This window comes from Salvelinus sp. IW2-2015, linkage group LG26, assembly GCF_002910315.2.
Source record: "Salvelinus sp. IW2-2015 linkage group LG26, ASM291031v2, whole genome shotgun sequence".
Classification (NCBI taxonomy): Eukaryota; Metazoa; Chordata; class Actinopteri; order Salmoniformes; family Salmonidae; genus Salvelinus; species Salvelinus sp. IW2-2015.
In genome coordinates, this window is record NC_036866.1 from 28,269,338 (window position 1) to 28,288,118 (window position 18,781).

The window sequence follows — 18,781 nt, forward strand, 5'->3', positions numbered from 1 at the left end:
CTCCATTTCTGCCGGCCTGCCGGCCTGTATCCCACTGCGCACACACCTGTTTGGTCTTGTTCTCCAGGGCAAGTTCGTAGTCGCTGGGTCCTTCTCTCCGAGCCACACCCCCCGACCCCTCTCCTTCCTGTCCGCTGGAGGAATTCCCGCCCTCCAGACTCAGCAGCTGCCGATCACTATGGAAACAACAACACTCACCTTCAACCCCTGGGAAAACGTGTTTATGTACACTACCGTTCAAAAGTTTGGGGTCACTGCATTTCGCTACACTCGCATTAACATCTGCTAACCATGTGTATGTGACAAATACAATTTGATTTGATTTGAGGAGTGATGGTTGCTGATAATGGGCCTCTGTACGCCTATGTAGATATTCCATTAAAAAATCTGCCGTTTCCAGCTACAATAGTCATTTACAACATGAACAATGTCTACACTGTATTTCTGATCAATTTGATGTTATTTTAATGGACTTTTCTTTTTGCTTTTCTTTCAAAAACAAGGACATTTCTAAGTGACCCCAAACTTTTGAACAGTAGCGTATGTATGTATGTGTGTGTATGTGTGTATGTCCTTTACTTATCTTTCTTAGTCTTTCAGTTGTTATATAAGCCAGCTCTAACACCGCAGCTACTGTATAAAAGCAAAGACTGCTCATGCTTAAATAATGACTACATCAAGACACACTGTGTGTGTGTGTGTGTGCGTGTGTGAGTTTGGCGCATGCTGGAGGCTGCATTTTATTAAGACTTTATTAAAAACACCACCATGCCTCAGCACTGCATCAGAATACATCAAAGTATATTCAAATGTATTTAAGGCTTTAACAGACAAGTAGATATGGACAGTAATGGCTCTTTAATAGTACTCCTGCTTCACACACACACACACACACACACACACACACACACACACACACACACACACACACACACACGACACACACACAACACACACACACACACACACACACACACACACACACACACACACACACACACCACACAACACCACACACAACACACACAACACTGTTTTTCCGCCTCCTCCTCTGTCACAGTGAAAGAGAATTAACATCTGTCATCTCACATCACTCAAGAGCCGCACAGAGACCTACAGCCAGAGGACACACAAAACACACCTGCACATTACACAAACAGACACGCAAATTCTATCTAAAATACGATGGAGCGATGACCCCCATCTTATTTAGATAGATAATATGCAACAGTAATTGTAGTGGGCCGTCTCGAGCCCGGTCTTGAGACCACATATTTAGTGTCTCGGTCTTGTCTCGGTGTCGGGTATATTTTTACTCGGCATTGACTCAGTCTTGGACAATGAGGACTCGTAATTTCTTCCTGAGACTAGCCGAGACCTAACTATCAGCTCACATTCAGTCAGAGCATAAGCCAACAAGCTCTCACAGTCTCACTGCATAAATAAACGTTAATACACATTCCCCAAACTCAAATTTAATTTGACTTTAACCTCCCCACGTCTACCTTTGACTCATTCCTCTCTGCCTCCTTCTTTCCACTCCTCTCCTCTTTTGACCTCACCCTCTCACCTTCCCGCCTACTCACAAGGCAGGCAATACCCTTGACCTCATCTTTACTAGATGGTTCTTCCACTAATCTCTGCACTCCCTCCAAGTCTCCGACACTTACCTTGTATCCTTTCCCTCTCGCTCTCATCAACACTTTCCCACACTGCCCCTCTCGGATGGTATCGCGCCGTCCCAACTTCGCTCTCTCTCCCCGCTACTCTCTCCTCTTCCATCCTATCATCTCTTCCCTCTGCCAAACCTTCTCCAACCTATCTCCTGATTCTGCCTCCTCAACCCTCCTCTCTCCTTCTGCATCTCTTGACTCTCTATGTCCCTATCCTCCAGGCCGGCTGGTACCTCCCTCTGCTCATGGCTCGACGACTCATTGCGAGCTCACAGAACAGGGCTCCGGGCAGCCGAGCGGAAATGAGGGAAAACTCGCCTCCCTGCGGACTCGCATCCTTCACTCCCTCTCTTTCATTCTCCTCTTCTGTCTCTGCTGCTAAAGCCACTTTCTACCACTCTAAATTCCAGCATCTGCCTCTAACCCTAGGAAGCTCTTTGCACCTTCTCCCCTCCTGAATTCCTCCTCCCCCCTCTCCCTCCTCCCTTCTGCGGATGACTTCTCGTCAACCATTTTGAAAAGAAGGTCGACGACATCCGATCCTCGTTTGCTAGTCAAACGACACGCTGGTTCTGCTCACACTGCCTCTACCCTTGTGCTTTGACCTCTTTTCCCTCTCTCTCCAGATGAAATCTTCGCGTTCTTGTGCGGCCGGCCACCCAACAACCTGCCCGCTTGACCCTATTCCCTCCTTTTACACTACAATTTCCGGAGACCTTCTCCCTTACCTCACCCGCTCATCAACTCATCCTTGACAGCTGGCTACGTCCTTCCGTCTTCAAGAGAGCGAGAGTTGCACCCTTCTGAAAAAACCTACACTCGATCCCTCCGATGTCAACAACTACACACGATTCCCTTCTTTCTTTTCTCTCAAAACTCTGAACGTGCCGTCCCTGGCAGCTCTCCGCTATCTCTCTCAGAATGACCTTCTTGATCCAAATCAGTCAGGTTTCAAGACTAGTCATTCAGACTGAGACTGCTCTTCTCTGTGTCACGGAGGCGCTCCGCACTGCTAAAGCTAACTCTCTCTCCTTGCTACTCATCCTTCTGAGACTATCGCTGCCTTTGATACTGTGAACCATCAGATCCTCCTCTCCACCCTCTCCAAGTTGGCATCTCCGGCGCGGCCCACGCTTGGATATGCGTCCTACCTGACAGGTCGCTCCACAGGGTGGCGTGGGAGAATCTGTCTCCGCCACGTGCTCTCACCACTGGTGTCCCCAGGGCTTGTTCTAGCCGCTCTCCTATTCTCGCTAATCACCAAGTCAACTTGGCTCTGTCATATCTCTCACATGAGATCTCTCCTATCATTGCTATGCAGACGACACAATTATATCTTCTCCTTTCCCTTTCTGAAACCAGGTGGCGAATCCATCTCTGATGTCTGGCAGACATATCAGTGTGGATGACGGATCACACCTCAAGCTGAACCTCGGCAAGACGGAGTTGCTCTTCCTCCCGGGAGGACTGCCCGTTCCATGATCTGCCATCACGGTTGACAACTCCATTGTGTCCTCTCCCAGAGTGCTAAGAACCTGGCGTGATCCTGGACAACACCCTGTCGTTCTCAACTCAACATCAAGGCGGTTGACCCGTTCGTAGGTCATGCTTACATTGTAGGTCTACAACATTCGCAGAAGTACGACCTGCCCTCACACAGGAAGGGCGCAGGTCCTAATCCAGGCACTTGTCCATCTCCGTCTGGTACTCGCAACTCGCTGTATGGCTGGGCTCCCTGCCTGTGCCATTAAACCCCTACAACTCATCAGAACGCCGCAGCCGTCTGGTGTTCAACTTCCCAAGTTCTCTCACGTCACCCGCTCTTCCGTTCTCTCCACTGGCTTCCAGTTGAGCTCGCATCCGCTACAGAGACCATGGTGCTTGCCTACGGAGCTGTGAGGGGAACGGCACCTCCGTACTTCAGGCTCTGATCAGGCCTACACCAAACAAGGGCACTGCGTTCATCCACCTCTGGGCCTGCTGCTGCCCTACCTCTGAGGAAGTACAGTCCGCGCTCAGCCCAGTCAAACTGTTCGCTGCTCTGGCACCCCAAATGGTGGAACAACACTCTCCACGACGCCAGGTCAGCGAGGTCAATCACCACCTTCCGGAGACACCTGAAACCCCACCTCTTTTAAGGAATACCTAGGATAGGATAAAGTAATCCTTCTAACCCCCCCCCCCCCCCCCCCCCCTAAAGATGTTAGATGCACTATTGTAAAGTGGTTGTTCCACTGGATATCATAAGGTGAATGCGACCAATTTGTAAGTCGCTTCTGGATAACAGCGTAATGCTTAAATGACTTAAATGTAAATGTAAATGTTCCTCCTGCTGCTCTGCATTATTCCTCCTGCTGCTCTGTATCGTTCCTCCTGCTGCTCTGTATCATTCCTCCTGCTGCTCTGTATCGTTCCTCCTGCTGCTCTGTATCGTTCCTCCTGCTTCTCTATATCGTTCCTCCTGCTGCTCTGTATCGTTCCTCCTGCTGCTCTGCATTATTCCTCCTGCTGCTCTGTATCGTTCCTCCTGCTGCTCTGTATCGTTCCTCCTGCTTCTCTATATCGTTCCTCCTGCTTCTCTATATCGTTCCTCCTCCTGCACTGTATCGTTCCATTTATCGAAACATCAAATTTTGAAGTTAAGGGTTAAGTTTATGCACTCATTCCGAATGGTTAAGGTAAGGGTTAAGGTTTGGGATAGGGTTAAAACATTAAGGTTAGGCAGTCATCAACACCCTATCAAAACCCAAGTCTACTTGATGGTAATAGCGATCACTGTTACCCTTAGTGGCTGGTTTTGAAGACATTTCCCAACCTCCTCAGGACATGGATAAACGTCCAATTTCGACGTCAATATTGAACAATCTCCCTGCATAAAACCACTACGCCAGGCCAAATATCCACACTCATTTCATGACACATTCATTTATTATCGCCTATTGAAACCTGTGCTTCCTACTTTACTGGTAACATTACTGTCATATTCTTTAATTGAAAAATACCCTCAAACTTTGTCATGCTCATCAGAATTTCCTTGGCAGGGAAGAGTGGGAGAAATTGGCTATAGGGGAGTGGGGGAAATTGGCTATAGGGGAGTGGGGGAAATTGTTTGAAAATTTGGCGCTCACTATTAGTAAGGGGAGACCGGCGGAAGTTGAAACATATTTTGTATTTTGAGCTATTATCGACCTGTTTGGGTTCGTGATCCTTTGTAGAGTGGCTCTCTATTTCCCCTCAGCATGCATTTTTTCACRATTCTAAATGTTTAAAGAATCCATTATGTTCTTCTGAAACATGAACACAGAACATTTTGAACTCTTATGGTGGCTATTTGACACAATTATAATCACGGTCTTGAATTGGACTCGCATTTCTTTGGTCTCGGCCTTGACTCAGTCTTGGACCTCTCGCCCCACTCGCAGTCTCGGTCTTAACTCGGTATCCCCCCCGGTTTTGGTCTTGACTTCTCTACTCCCAGTTCATAGACATAAAATGTAATGACAACATTGCTCTGCTCCCTCCAACCTCTTCAGGGCTAGAGGTTGAATCAGTCACTGGCAGCACTTTCACTACCACGCAACCACACACAGAGAGAGAAGGAGTCTGATGGCATTTGTGTAGTGTGTGGACATGGCTTGAGCAGCACACACAAACACATACAGACAGACAAACTAAAGGGAGTTCCACAGGGGCACAATCACAGAGCCATTAGATAGCCCCTCAGAGAATCAGTAATGGCACTGCAGGGTAGACTGGAGAGAGGGAAGATGAAATGAGAAAGAAAGAAAAAAAGTAAGAAAGAGAGAGAGAGAAAAAGGTGGGCAGAAGAAGAAAAGAAGACAGCTAAAAAACTGAGAAAGTCACAGAGGAAGAGGCAGAGAAAAAGAGATCGCGATGGAGTGATTTCAGAGTTCAGATTTCAACCTTACCTGGAGGAGCCAGTGGGAGCAGCCTCTGGGGCAGGACAGCAGAACTGATGTAGTATTGTCTGACTCCTGTTGAGAAAGAGAGGGGGAGGAGAGGAGAGGGGGCAGAGGAGATAGGAGTGTGGTGAGAAGGGGAGAGGTGGGTGGGACAAGAGGGGGCAAAGAGTTGGTAAGGGTTATTTTACTCTTATGGTATTAGCGCAGAGTTGAATCAGAACCAAACTCTCTCAACACACACAAACCTTATTAACTACATCAAAATAATTCAGACATCAGACATATCTGTTGTTTTAGTAAGATTTAACAAGTACAGATGGTTACTCAGATGGCTACCCTCTCTCTCTCTTTATCTCTCTCGCTCCCTCTCACACACACACACACTGTTTTTTCCGCCTCCTCCTCTGTCACAGTGAAAGAGAAATTAACATCTGATACAAGTAACAAAACACTGATACACTGATAGACCAGYACAGTCACACAATAAAAAAATATACGATATACAGTACAAACAATACAACTAAAAATAATCTGATTTTTTTTTGTTTTAAAGTGTCACATGCTTCGTAGACAACAGGTGTAGAACAACAGTGAAATGCTTACTTAAGGGTCKTTTTCCAACAATGCAGAGTTAATGATATGTTTTATGGTTAGGGTTACAATTAGAGTTACAATTAAGGTTAGGGTTAGGGGTTACGATTAGGTTTAGAGTTAGGAGTTAAGGTTAGGTATAGTTTTAGGCTTAGGGTTAGGGATTTGGAGTTAAGTTTAGGCTAAGGGTTAAGGTAAGGGTTATGGTTAGGTTAAGGGTTAAGGGTTAAGGTTAGGGTGTGTGTGCATATGTAGTGTGTGTGTGTGTGTGTGTGTGTGTGTGTGTGTGTGTGTGTGTGTGTGTGTGTGTGTGTGTGTGTGTGTGTGTGTGTGTGTGTGTGTGTGTGTGTGTGTGTGTGAATGTTAGGGTAAAGTCCAGTGTGTGTGCAAAGAGTCAGTGCAAGAGAGTTTGTGCAAAAAAGGGTCAATGCAGGTAGTCCGGGTAGCCATTTGATTAGCTATTTAGAAGTGTTGTTAAGAATTCTTATGACTTGGGGGTAGAAGGGTTCAGGGTCCTGTTGGTTCCAGACTTGGTGCATTGGTAACGTTTGCCGTGTGTTATCAGAGAGAACAGTCTGTGGTTTGGGTGGCTGGAGTCTGTTGGGCCTTCCTCTGAAACCGCCTGGTATAGAGGTCTTGGATGGCAGGGAGCTCGGTCCCAGTGATGTACTGGACCGTACCCACTACCCTTTGCAGCACCTTGCAATCAGAGGCCAACCAATTGCCATACTAAGTGGTGATGCAGCCAGTCAAGATGCTCTCGCTGGTGCAGCTGTATAACTTTTTGAGGATCTGAAGGGGAAGAGGCGTTGTCGTGACGTGTTAGAGTGCGTCTGTGTGTGTGTTTGTTTGTGAGTGTGGCCCCTCACAGTCCCCGCTGTTCCATGAGATGTTGTTTAATCTTTTTTTAAAAGGTAATTTTGCAGTTTGCTTGAGTAATTGGAGATGGGAGTTCCATGAGATCATGGCTCTGTATAATACTGTTTGTTGCTGTGAATTTGATTTGAACTTGGGGACTGTGAAGAGACCCCTGGTGTAATGTGATGCGTGCTGGTGGCAGGGAAGTCAGGCACAGGAGAACGAACTTACTTATAAACTTATAAACGGAGTATTTTAATAAATGCTCACAAACTCCGAAAACCAACATATATAAAATAAAGAAAGTGGGTACAAAACCCGTCGCACACCATAACATACAAAGCACCAATACATACAACGAACAATCACCGACAAGGACATGAGAGGGAAACAGAGGGTTAAATACACAACATGTAATTGATGGGATTGGAACCAGGTGTGATATATGACAAGACAAAACCAATGGAAAATGAAAAATGGATCAGTGATGGCTAGAAGGTCGGTGACGTCGACCGCCGAACACCGCTTCGAACAAGGAGAGGGGCCGACTTCGGCGGAAGTCGTGACACCTGGTGGCATATCTTCTGGGGTATGTATGGGTGTCTGAGCTGAATGTTATTTCATTACGCAGATAATCTGGAATTGTCATTACAGTAATGCTTCTTATATAAACTAGAAAATAAGCAGTTCATCTCTCGACAACCCTCAACCAGGAAAGACTGGCCTGCATGTTGTTGATGTTAGTTCTGTGTGCAGTTAAGGACAATGTGTGCTGCTCTGTTTTGAGCCAGCTGCAGCTTTGCTAGGTCTTTCTTTGCTGCACTTGACCATATTACAGTAATCAAGATGGGACAAGACCAGAGCCTGAACAACTAGTACAGATGATTTTTCTGTCAAAAACACAGATCATCTTTTTAGAACAGACATACCCCCTCCCCATCTTCACAACAACTCTGTCAATATGACTTGACCAAGATAATTTATCATCCAATGTTATACCTAGGATTTTAGCTTCCTCGACTTCCTCAATGGTCACACCCTTTATACACAACTCCAGTTGAGGTTTAGGTCTTAGAGAATGTTTTGAACCAAATACAATGTTTTTAGTTTGATGTATTTAAGACCAGTTTATTATTATTCACCCATTTTTGATACCGACTATAACTCCTTATTTAGAATTTCAGTGAGCTCGCTGGCTTTGGGTGCTGACATGTAGAGTGTGGAATCATCCGCATACATAGTCATTCTAGCTTTTATAAGACCAGTGGCAAATCATGTTTGTTGTCATGCCAAATATTGTCAAAACAACGTCAAGGTAGGAACTCCGTTACAGGAAGAATTCAAACCCAGCTGGTTCAAAAAGCTCATAGGACCAACCCAGAGCTTTATCTCCGGTAACAGTGGAGTTCTCTTTCTGTCTGTGTTGGCCGTAGCAAGGTCACCTCTCTGTCTGTACAACACACACAAATGCTGTAACATCTCTAACACAGAGAGCAGGTTAATATTTTAACACTACACATCTCCCTCTTCTCTCTCTCCTTCTCTCTGCTCTCTCACTCAGTCTCTCTCTCCCCTAGCCCTAGCCTAGACACTCTAACATGTTATAAATGATCCAGGAGCGGGGGTTCAGAGCGGACAGTTACTCTCTCTTTCCCCTTCTCATCTCTATTTATCTCACTATCCTGAGAGTAGCTGATTACAGTTTGCTCTAAGGGCTAAGCGGGCCAGATACACGTGGACCAGCTGGAAGGATGAGGGGGGAGAAATAAGCAGACCCCCCACCACACACACACACACACCCTATTTTAGTGTGTACTGTATGTTATATAGTGTGCCGATTCCACGTCATCCCCCCACATTTGCAGTTTGTGCACTGTGTAATGTGAGAGTATTGTCAATCATATGGAGAGACGTAGCGGTTGAAGGGAGAGAAAATGAGAGAAGGAGAGGGAGGTAGAGAGAGCTCTGAACACTAACCCCTAGACATGGTTGTCATCATTGGGGGGAAACGATTGTTAAATGTATTTTAAAACTAACCCCGATTTTAACCCAATCTTAACCCTAACCTCAAATTAAGACTTAAAAGCTAATATTCTTGTTCTTGAATATTCACGGTATAGCAAATGTTGATAGAACAAAAAGAAGTTGATGCTGGATAATGAACAGTCACAAAAAAGCCTTTGTGCAAAAAACTTCCAGAAGTAATGAATGTAGTGGAAACATTTTAAAGCCTTTATTTTCTATGGTTTATGCATTGCAAGAATAAAAATGTTTGACTTAACCTAATTGGATATTTTCTACTGTAGTTCCTGTATATCCCGTTTGCCATTTCCTCAATGCTTCCAAAGTCTAAATATCAGTAACAGTCTACAGGTCCAACAGCCTCATGGAACCCTGGTTCTTCCTCACAGTTAAGCATCATCAATCTCCCCTCCTCTCTTCCCTCTTTATCTCTTCTACTCTGTTCTGGTCCTCAGTGGGAGAGGAATCCCAGAGAGCATAATCAGCAGTCCTGCTGGGATTTCACTCATAATCAGAACATCACACACACACACACACACACACACACACACACAACACGACCAACAACCCCACACACACACACACCACACACACACACAGACACAACACACACACACACACACACACACACACACACACACACACACACACACACACACACACACACACACACACACGCACACACAGGGTTTAATTCAAAGAATTCAGAACCATGGACAGGGCCACTAAAGTTATAACAGTAGAGCTGAGCTGCAGCTAAACCAACTACAGTAGGTCTACAACAGTTGTAACAGTACCTACACAGCTACAACAGTAGAGTTGTATTCAATCCAACTACAGTCTGATATTTAAACCTCACCTCAACAGGTTTCAAAGCAGTGTTTCTTTGCCAAGGGTGTAGCATGCATTTCAGCAATATCCTCCAACAAACACATACACAGACCCCAAACAGACACACACACACACACCACACACACACACACACACACACACACACACACACACACACACACACACACACACACACACACACACACACACACACACACACACACACAGCTGTGTGTTATATAATCTCCTATGTTTTGGTCTCTCTCTGCAAATAATCCGCTACTTTAAATTCTCCACGTCACACTCATGATTATCCTGCCATTGTACCAGACAACATCATCAGGAAAGCAGGCAGGCCTATATCTTACAACCTGGTCCCCCATGGGTCTACTCGAGTTGAAATCGATGTTGGCACACACACACGCACTGTAAAAATTATCTGGTGTTTTCAACTAATTATTATTAAGTAACTGATTCCACTGCCTTTTTTTWGTTTACTCAACTTTTTGGTCCAAGTGTTGCCAAAAAAAACTAAACGCTTGACCAAAAACAGCTTCTGGACATCAGAACAGCAATCACGAACCTCGATTTGGATGAAGATTTCTACTTCAACGAGTCAGCAGCTGTGGATGTACTGCTCATTCCGGACCAGGCACAAATCCCTGTGACTCGAAAGAGGAAGAGACGGCGCAAAGTAGAAAAAAAGAGCGATCTCCCTGATGAGACTACGACGGCGAGTAAATAAACTGCCTCTACCCTCCGTTCTATTGGCGAACGTATAATAACTAGAGAACAAACTGGACGAGCTCCGTTCGAGACTATCCTATCAACGGGACCTGAAGAACTGTTATGTCCTACGTTTCTCGAAGTGGTGGTGAACAAGGGCATGCCGACTAGGCACACACTGGTTGAATCAACGTTGTTTCCACGTTATTTCAATAAAATTACATTGAACCAACGTGGAATAGATTTTGAATTGACATCTGTGTCCAGTGGTTGGATAATACATTGCCTATAAAAGTATTCACACCCTTTGACTTCTTCCACATTTTGTTGTGTTACAGACTGAATTTAAAATTGCTTTAATTGAGATGTTGTGTCACTGGCCTACACACAATACCCCATAATGTCAGTGGAATTATGTTTTTGACATTTTTACAAATTAATKAAAAATGTAAAGCTGAAATGTCTTGAGTCAATAAGTATTCAACCCCTTTGTTATGGCAAGCTTAAATAAGTTTAGAAGTAAAGTTTTCCTTAACAAGTCACATAATATGTTGCATGGCCTCACTCTGTGTGCAATAATAGATTTTTGAAAGACTACCTCATCTCTGTACCCCAAACATACAATTATCTGTAAGGTCCCTCAGTCGAGCAGTTAATTTCAAACACAGATTKAACTAAAAAGACCAGGGAGGTTTTCCAATGCCTCGCAAAGAAGGGCAACTATTGGTAGATGGATAAAAAATTAAAAAGCAGACATTGCATATCCCTTTGAGCATGGTGAAGTTATTAATTACACTTTGGATGGTGTATAAATTCACCCAGTCACTACAAAGATACAGGCGTCCTTCCTAACTCAGTTGACGGAGAGGAAGGAAACCGCTCAGGGATTTCACCATGAGGCCAATGGTGACTTTAAAAGGGGTTTAATGGCTGTGGTAGGAGAAAACTGAGGATGGATCAACAACATTGTAGTTACTCCACAATGCTAATGACAGAGTGAAAAGAAGAAAGCTTGTACAGAATAAAAAAATATTCCAAAACATGCATCCTGTTCACAAGGCACTAAAGTAAAACTGTAAAAAATTGGCAAAGAAATTAACTTTAGGTCCTAAACCGTTATTTTGGGGGAAAATCCAACAACACATATCACTTTTCATATCGTGTTATGGGTATGCTTATCTTCGGCAAGGACTAGGGAGTTTTTTTATGATAAAAATTAACAGAATAGATCTAAGCACTGGAAAAATCCTAGAAGAAAACCTGGTTCAGTCGATTTGAATCCCACTTTGTAACACAACAAAATGTGGAAAAAGTGAAGGGGTGTGAATAGTTTCTGAAGGCACTTAATAGCCAAGTTATCGTTAATCTTTATGTATTTATTCCTTGTGTTATTATTTTTCTATTATTTGTCTTTTTTCTCTCTCTGCATTGTTGGGAAGGGCCCAGAAGTAAGCATTTCACTGTAAGTCTACACATGTTGTTTACAAAGCATGTGACACAAAAATGTGATTTGATTATTTGATTTGACATACTGTAGGCAAAAATTCAGTCAACTTAAAATGAAGTGGTTGCTCAAATTGTCTCATATGTTCATTCAACTAGAAATCATTATTTGGAAATCATTACTTACCTTAAAAAAGGCTGTGGAACTGATTTTAACATACAATGTTTTCAACGTACATATTTGACACACGATTACATTGTGCATGTTCATTTATACAGTAATTAATAGTGATGTTACGTTTGATACCAGAGCTCCATATGTCACAAATCACTAAGCAGCTAGCTCTGAAGCAGTATGCCGATGCGTGTATCACTTTATCAGAAGTACGTCATCAATGATGTCCGAAGCTTCGTTTGATCACATGCTTTTTCAAACCATGTGTTCCAAAATGTGAGATCCCACAGATTTTCCCCATGGTTCCGGTGCTTTCTTCAATTCCAAGCTACTTTCAACCGCTGACCTCTACTGGACACCATACTTACAAATATACTCAACATTTCTTCACCTGGGACTTGAACTCAKAACCTCTTGGTTCACAGCATTCCAGTCTTCCTGCTAAGCCACCATGTCTGTGTCAATGACTGATTTCACCTGCATTGCTACACTTTGCACTTCAAAGTATATCTCAACTCTGTTAAAAGTACACTCAAGAAAAACGATTGCATTTATCATAGTGATTAAGGAGTAACATTAAATATGCACCACAAACATTAGACAACTATACATTAAAACCTACAATTGCTGAAATAAGTAAATCAAATCAATGATGAGAGAATAGTCAGATTAACTGATCATTGAAACAGACACGGTGGAGTAGCAGGAAGCTTGGAATGCCATGAAACAAGAGGTTCAAATCAGGGGAGAAAAACTGCCCACTCTCATTGAAGCCATGGAAATTCCTGCAGAACTGCGGTTGGCCTTTAACTGCCGTGGCTTCAATGAGAGGGGTCAGTCAACTAGTTACAACTCCCCTGTTGTAACTAGTTCCACAGCTTTTTTTTTAGGTAAGATGGCCAAATAATAATTTCTAGTTGAATAAATATATGAGAAAAGTTTAGCAAAAAAATTATTTTAAGTTAACTGAATTTTTGCCTACGTTTTCTCAAATTGGAGCAACATTTGGGCTAACTCATTTATTTTAAAACTTAAATTAATACCCTGACGTTTATTTGATTAAATCACTGAACACAACAGGCGCCTATTAGAGACAGGCTTCTATTTCAGCCAGGAATCTATTTTCTTAATGCACACAGCTTTTGCTCATTTGCATATTTAATTGTTTAATTCCAGCATTTACTTCCACTATTTTAATCAATTTCTTCATTTCAGGCACTAATGTGTTATCATGTACAGTATGCCTCTGTAAAAATAAAAAAATAAAAATGACATTTTCCTTGACAGAATAATTATTGTCCTCTTTGACTATGCATTTGTGGCAGTTTTTACTATCGCCACTAGAGGGGGATCGACCGATTTCTGGGGGTCTGTACTCACCAAGTTGCTGATTGTTCTTGTGCTTGCCAGTTAGTTAGCAGTTCTCAGCAGAAGGAAGTGACAATAATAAGGGCTGTCCAGAATGTCTCCTATCCATAGACGTTGAGAAACGTGGAAGAAAGGAGTGAAGTTGAAGAAGTAATGGTAGTAGGAGTTGAGACACCAGATGATGTTCCTTGTCAACAGAGGGATCCTGACATGTTGCATATTAAGAAGGTGGACGTTGTAACGTTTATTACTTTGGTTATCAACTGCACAGCGCAAACAGAGGAAATCGAAGAAAAGAGGCATCATTGTGAGTGCTGCTGAGCGTTTTTTTGGACTAAGGGATTTTTCTGCAGAGGCATTACAAGGAATTATGTCGATGAATGCTCCGTCCTCCCAGGCACCTGAGCCTATGTAGAGATGTGACTGAAGGAGTGGGATGGTTGTTTGGTTTATTTTTGTATTACAGTATGCCCCCCTTCTTCCCCATATTGAATATGTTTTGTTTCAATACCCTGTATAGTAGGTGGCCGCAATATACCAACAGGTGTAGTCTGCCATAACAATGTAAAGAAAAATAAGAAGAAAAAGAAGCAGTTTTCAGRTGTTAGCAGATGGCTAGCAGTTTCTTACTGACGATAAAAACGGATGATTGCCATCATTTATTCTAGTCATTACTGAATTTTTTTAATGTAACAAGTCAAACATTAAACCTAAAACAATTCATGGTCATTCATGGTAACCTCCTAAACCATTCATTTAGACCCCGCGTTTATTTGAAAGGGTGTTTCTTTGCTTAAATGTGTACTATTGCCTGGCTATTAAAAGGGACAGGTGGCTATTTGAGACTCAGTGTTTATTTGAAGTTTTACGTAAACCAAACAAAAGTCTGTGGAACCAGTTACTTAATAGTAATTAGTTGAAACAACTCGTTTTTGTTTTGTTTTTTACAGTGCACACACACTTTATCACATTCGCGTTGATAAAAGATAGTAAATGGACTCACTCTGATTGATTGGCGAGAGCCAGCGAGCGGCAGAGAGTGGTAGGAGTGGGGGGAGCTAGGGGAACCAGGGGATTCAGTGCGCGGCAGCCCGGGCTGGTCCTGCCGTCCTCCCCCATGCCCGGGCCGGCCTCGCTTGGCGGAGGGCTCGGTGACTGCTGCTGGGCCGGTACCAACTGCATGTCCTCCGGATTAGCGGGTTGAGGAGGCGGCTTTTCTTGGTCCGGGTGGATCTCAGGCGGATGCTGGGCAGGCAGAGACCCGGTGTCATGAGGTTGTGTGTCTGGATGTGGGTGCTGAGGATGACGGTGATGAAGGTTCCGGTTGGAGTCCGGGGGATGATGATAATGATGTTGTACTCTTGCATCGCGCAGATTCCTGTTCTCCCCGAGCAGCTCGTCCACGCGCCGGTCCAGTTCGTCAATGCGCAGGCGCTGTGTCTGGATGAGGCTCTGCTGGTTCTGAACTATAGTGGTCAGTTCTCTAAGGTACAGAATTGCCTGGACCGGGTTCTCTAGCAGGCTGGTCCCCTGCACAGCCATGACCAGAGAGAGATAGCGCAAAGGAGAGCGATATTGAGATTATCGAGTGTAGTCTAGGGGAGAGGTAAATTTCTCCTCTCTTCTCCTTTGATTTTTATTCCTCCATTAGTCCCTCCCTTCGTTGTAACGTTACTCTTCTGTTTTTAAACCTCTTCTGTTTCTGTGAGAGATGATCGGGTGTAGAGAAGAGACTATTCCATTCAAAAGGAAAAAAGCAAGAGAGAGACAGGAAAAAAAGAGATATGATGATCAGATGTAGAGGTACACCTTCCAGTCTTCCCGTGATTAGATTCTCCTCTTCTCCCTTGCGGCCACCGATACGGCTGTGCTGCTGATTGCGGCTGCTGATGACAGTTTTCAGATCCAGATGCGACGCAAAGCGAGTTGGGCGGGGGCGTGTGGCGTCATCACACATGAATGCGCACGCGCGCACACTCTGTATCTATGAGTTATTTACTGTATTTAAGAATTATGCAACACATGCTCTGTCTGTGGACTATAGCCCTTCACACACGCAAGCACTCACGCCCCCCCCACCCACACACACCCACACATACACACAGAGAGAGAACCCATATTTATGTTTATTTATTTTACCTTTATTTTCTCTTAACTATTTGCACATCATAACACTGTACATAGCCATAATATGACATTTCAAATGTGTCTATTCCTTTGAAACTTGTAAGTGTAATGTTTACTATTCATTCTTGATTGTTTATTTCACTTTTGTTTATTATCTATTTCACTTACTTTGGCAATGGAAACATATGTTTCCCATGCCAATAAAGCCCTTTGAATTGAATTGAGAGAGAGCGAGAGAGAGAGAAAGATCTGTATGTGGTTGTTTGCAGCTGTGTCTGTCTCTAGGTCATCATTGGAAGGCCTAATGGTTCAAATAGGTCATCTGGACAAAGTTGTAAAATAAAGGCTGAATGAAACCAAGCTGGTGTTTGTAATCCAGTGCTATGTTGTTGCTATGGTAGCCAAGAACTGACTGTTGCCATGGTTACCCCCTACTGACTGCGCTGTTGCCATGCGGCTGCTTGATTACAGTCATGTATGTGTGTGTTTGACCTGTCTCCTATCCGTTTGCTCATGATAATAATATTTCAGGTATGTGTGTGATGGGGAGTTGGGAGAGCGAAAGAAAATCCTGTATCCCTGATAGTTTCCATGGTGCAGCAGGAGACAAGATGAAAGATGAAAGGAGCACTTCTCTGTGATATAACACACACATACCCACGTGCCTATTCCCTTGCCAATCTGCCCTGCAATAATTATCTGTGGCCCAGTCACTATCAACCCACACACATCCCATTTCTGGCAACAATGTAGTACACTAACAAATTGCTGTAAATTTACAGCAAAGATTGAACAGTTAGCTACTGTAATTCTATATTACAGTACAGTACTGTAAAGAGCAACACTTTATAGGAACTGTAACAATTCTCATCCTCTTCGTCTGAGGAGTATGAAGGATCGGACCAATATGCAGCGTGGTAAGTGTTCGTCATATTTTAATAATAAACTGAACACTACAAAATACAAAAATTACAAAGTGAATGAAAACTAAAACTGAAACAGTCCTGAATGGTGACACAAACCCAGGAAACAACCACCCACAAACAAAAGTGGGAAAACAGGCTACCTAAATATGTCTCCCAATCAGAGACAACGATAGACAGCTGCCTCTGATTGGGGACCACACCAGGCCAAACACACAGAAACAGAAAACCTAGACCTACAACATAGAATACCCAGACATAGAATACCCACCCACATCACACCCTGACCAAACTAAAAATAGAAACATACAAAGCAATCTACGGTCAGGGTGTGACAGGAACTCAATGGCATTCTGCTAAATTGTATTGTAATAAAATTACAGCAATTGCTAACAGTGAATAAGTAATTATGTATTACAGCATACCAATTAATATTTTGTATTTTATATCAATTGCATTTGTAGAGGCATTAACAAAGGCTACTAAACTGGCAGTGAATACAGGACAAAACAAATCAAAAGGACATGGCTAAACACTCAACCACTATATACTATCACGTTCCAGGTATGACCCAGGTGCAGACCCAGAGGCAGGCAGTGGTCAATAATCCAGAGAGGATGTAAAGCACCGGAACAGCAGGCGAGCTCAGGGTCAGGTCAGGCAGAGGTCGGTAATCCAGAGAAGAGGCAAAGGTACAGGACGGCAGGCAGGGATGGTCTAAACTGGGAAACTAGAAAACAGGGACTATAGCAAAGACAGGAGCAAGGGAAATGCTGGTAGGTTTGAACAAACAAAATGAACTGGCCCAGACAGACAGAAAACACAGGTATAAGCACACGGGGAAGATGGGCGATACCTGGAGGGGGGTGGAGACAAGCACAAGGACAGTGTGGTGGTTCATTTCTTTACTATCAAATGAGGAGAGACAAACTTATCACAAGTCAGAGTCATACTTAAACTAAATCTATAATAATAAGAGCTTTGCAATAGCAATGACTTGTCAACGATTCACCATTTCTAATGATCCGTTGAGAGTGTCAAGACAAAAGTACAAAGGTCTTTTATAGCCAAGATACACCCCTTTCATCCTACATGACGAACAACAGATACATAGAATGTGTCACAAGGTTAAGACTCCAAACTAGAACCATCTCTCCCTGGTACGGTATATAGCAGAAACATTTACTCATGTTCTCTGGAATGCTCTTTAGGTTTTATCACCCAAAGACATCGTAAATCTCCTCTGTCAGTGTTATCTCATAGACGCCCATCCTCAGTAGAACACACACACAATAGTTAACAGAATACTCTATTCTGTCGAATAAAACAACCATTATAATGCAATACAAGCATTATAACATAATTTTGCAATTTCCATGACAACAGGTGAAACAGATCAGGGCGGGACAATATACTGTTTATTTGTTAAATATATTTGTTACACCCATTAGTGAGAATGCTGTACCCCACAGAATACAGTACATACCATATTTTGTTTATATTTGTTCTGTAAATCTACAGTAACTTACTGGCTCCCAGTCTCAAGCTTCAGTGATTTTTGCAGTTCGTTCCAGTCATTAGCAGCAGAGAACTGGAAGGAGAGGCGACCCAAGGAGTAATTGGCTTTGGGGGTGACCAGTGAGAAATACCTGCTGGAGCGCGTGTTACGAGTGGGTGCTGCTATGGTGACCAGTGAGCTGAGATAAGGCGGGGCTTTACCTAGCAGAGACTCATAGATAACCTGGAGCCAGTGGGTTTGGCGACAAATATGAAGCGTGGGCCAGCCAACGAGAGCGTACAGGTCGCAGTGGTGTGTAGTATATGGTGCTTTGGTGACAAAACAGATGGCACTGTGATAGACTGCATCCAATTTGTTGAGTAGAGTGTTGGAGGCTATTTTGTAGATGACATCGCCGAATCGAGGATCGGTAGGATGGTCAGTTTTACGAGGGTATGTTTGGCAGCATGAGTGAAGGATGCTTTGTTGCGAAATAGGAAGCTGATTCTAGATTTAATTTTGGATTGGAGATGCTTAATGTGAGTCTGGAAGGAGAGTTTACAGTCTAGCCAGACCCCTAGGTATTTGTAGTTGTCCACATATTCTAAGTCAGAACCGTCCAG

At 43.5% G+C, this 18,781-nt stretch overlaps 1 pseudogene; it reads right to left on the reverse strand.

Moving 5' to 3' along the window:
* The window catches only part of LOC111952201 (IQ motif and SEC7 domain-containing protein 3-like), a 47,359-nt pseudogene extending 31,882 nt beyond the window's left edge, over window positions 1-15,477 (reverse strand).
* Window positions 15,478-18,781: the final 3,304 nt, after the last annotated feature.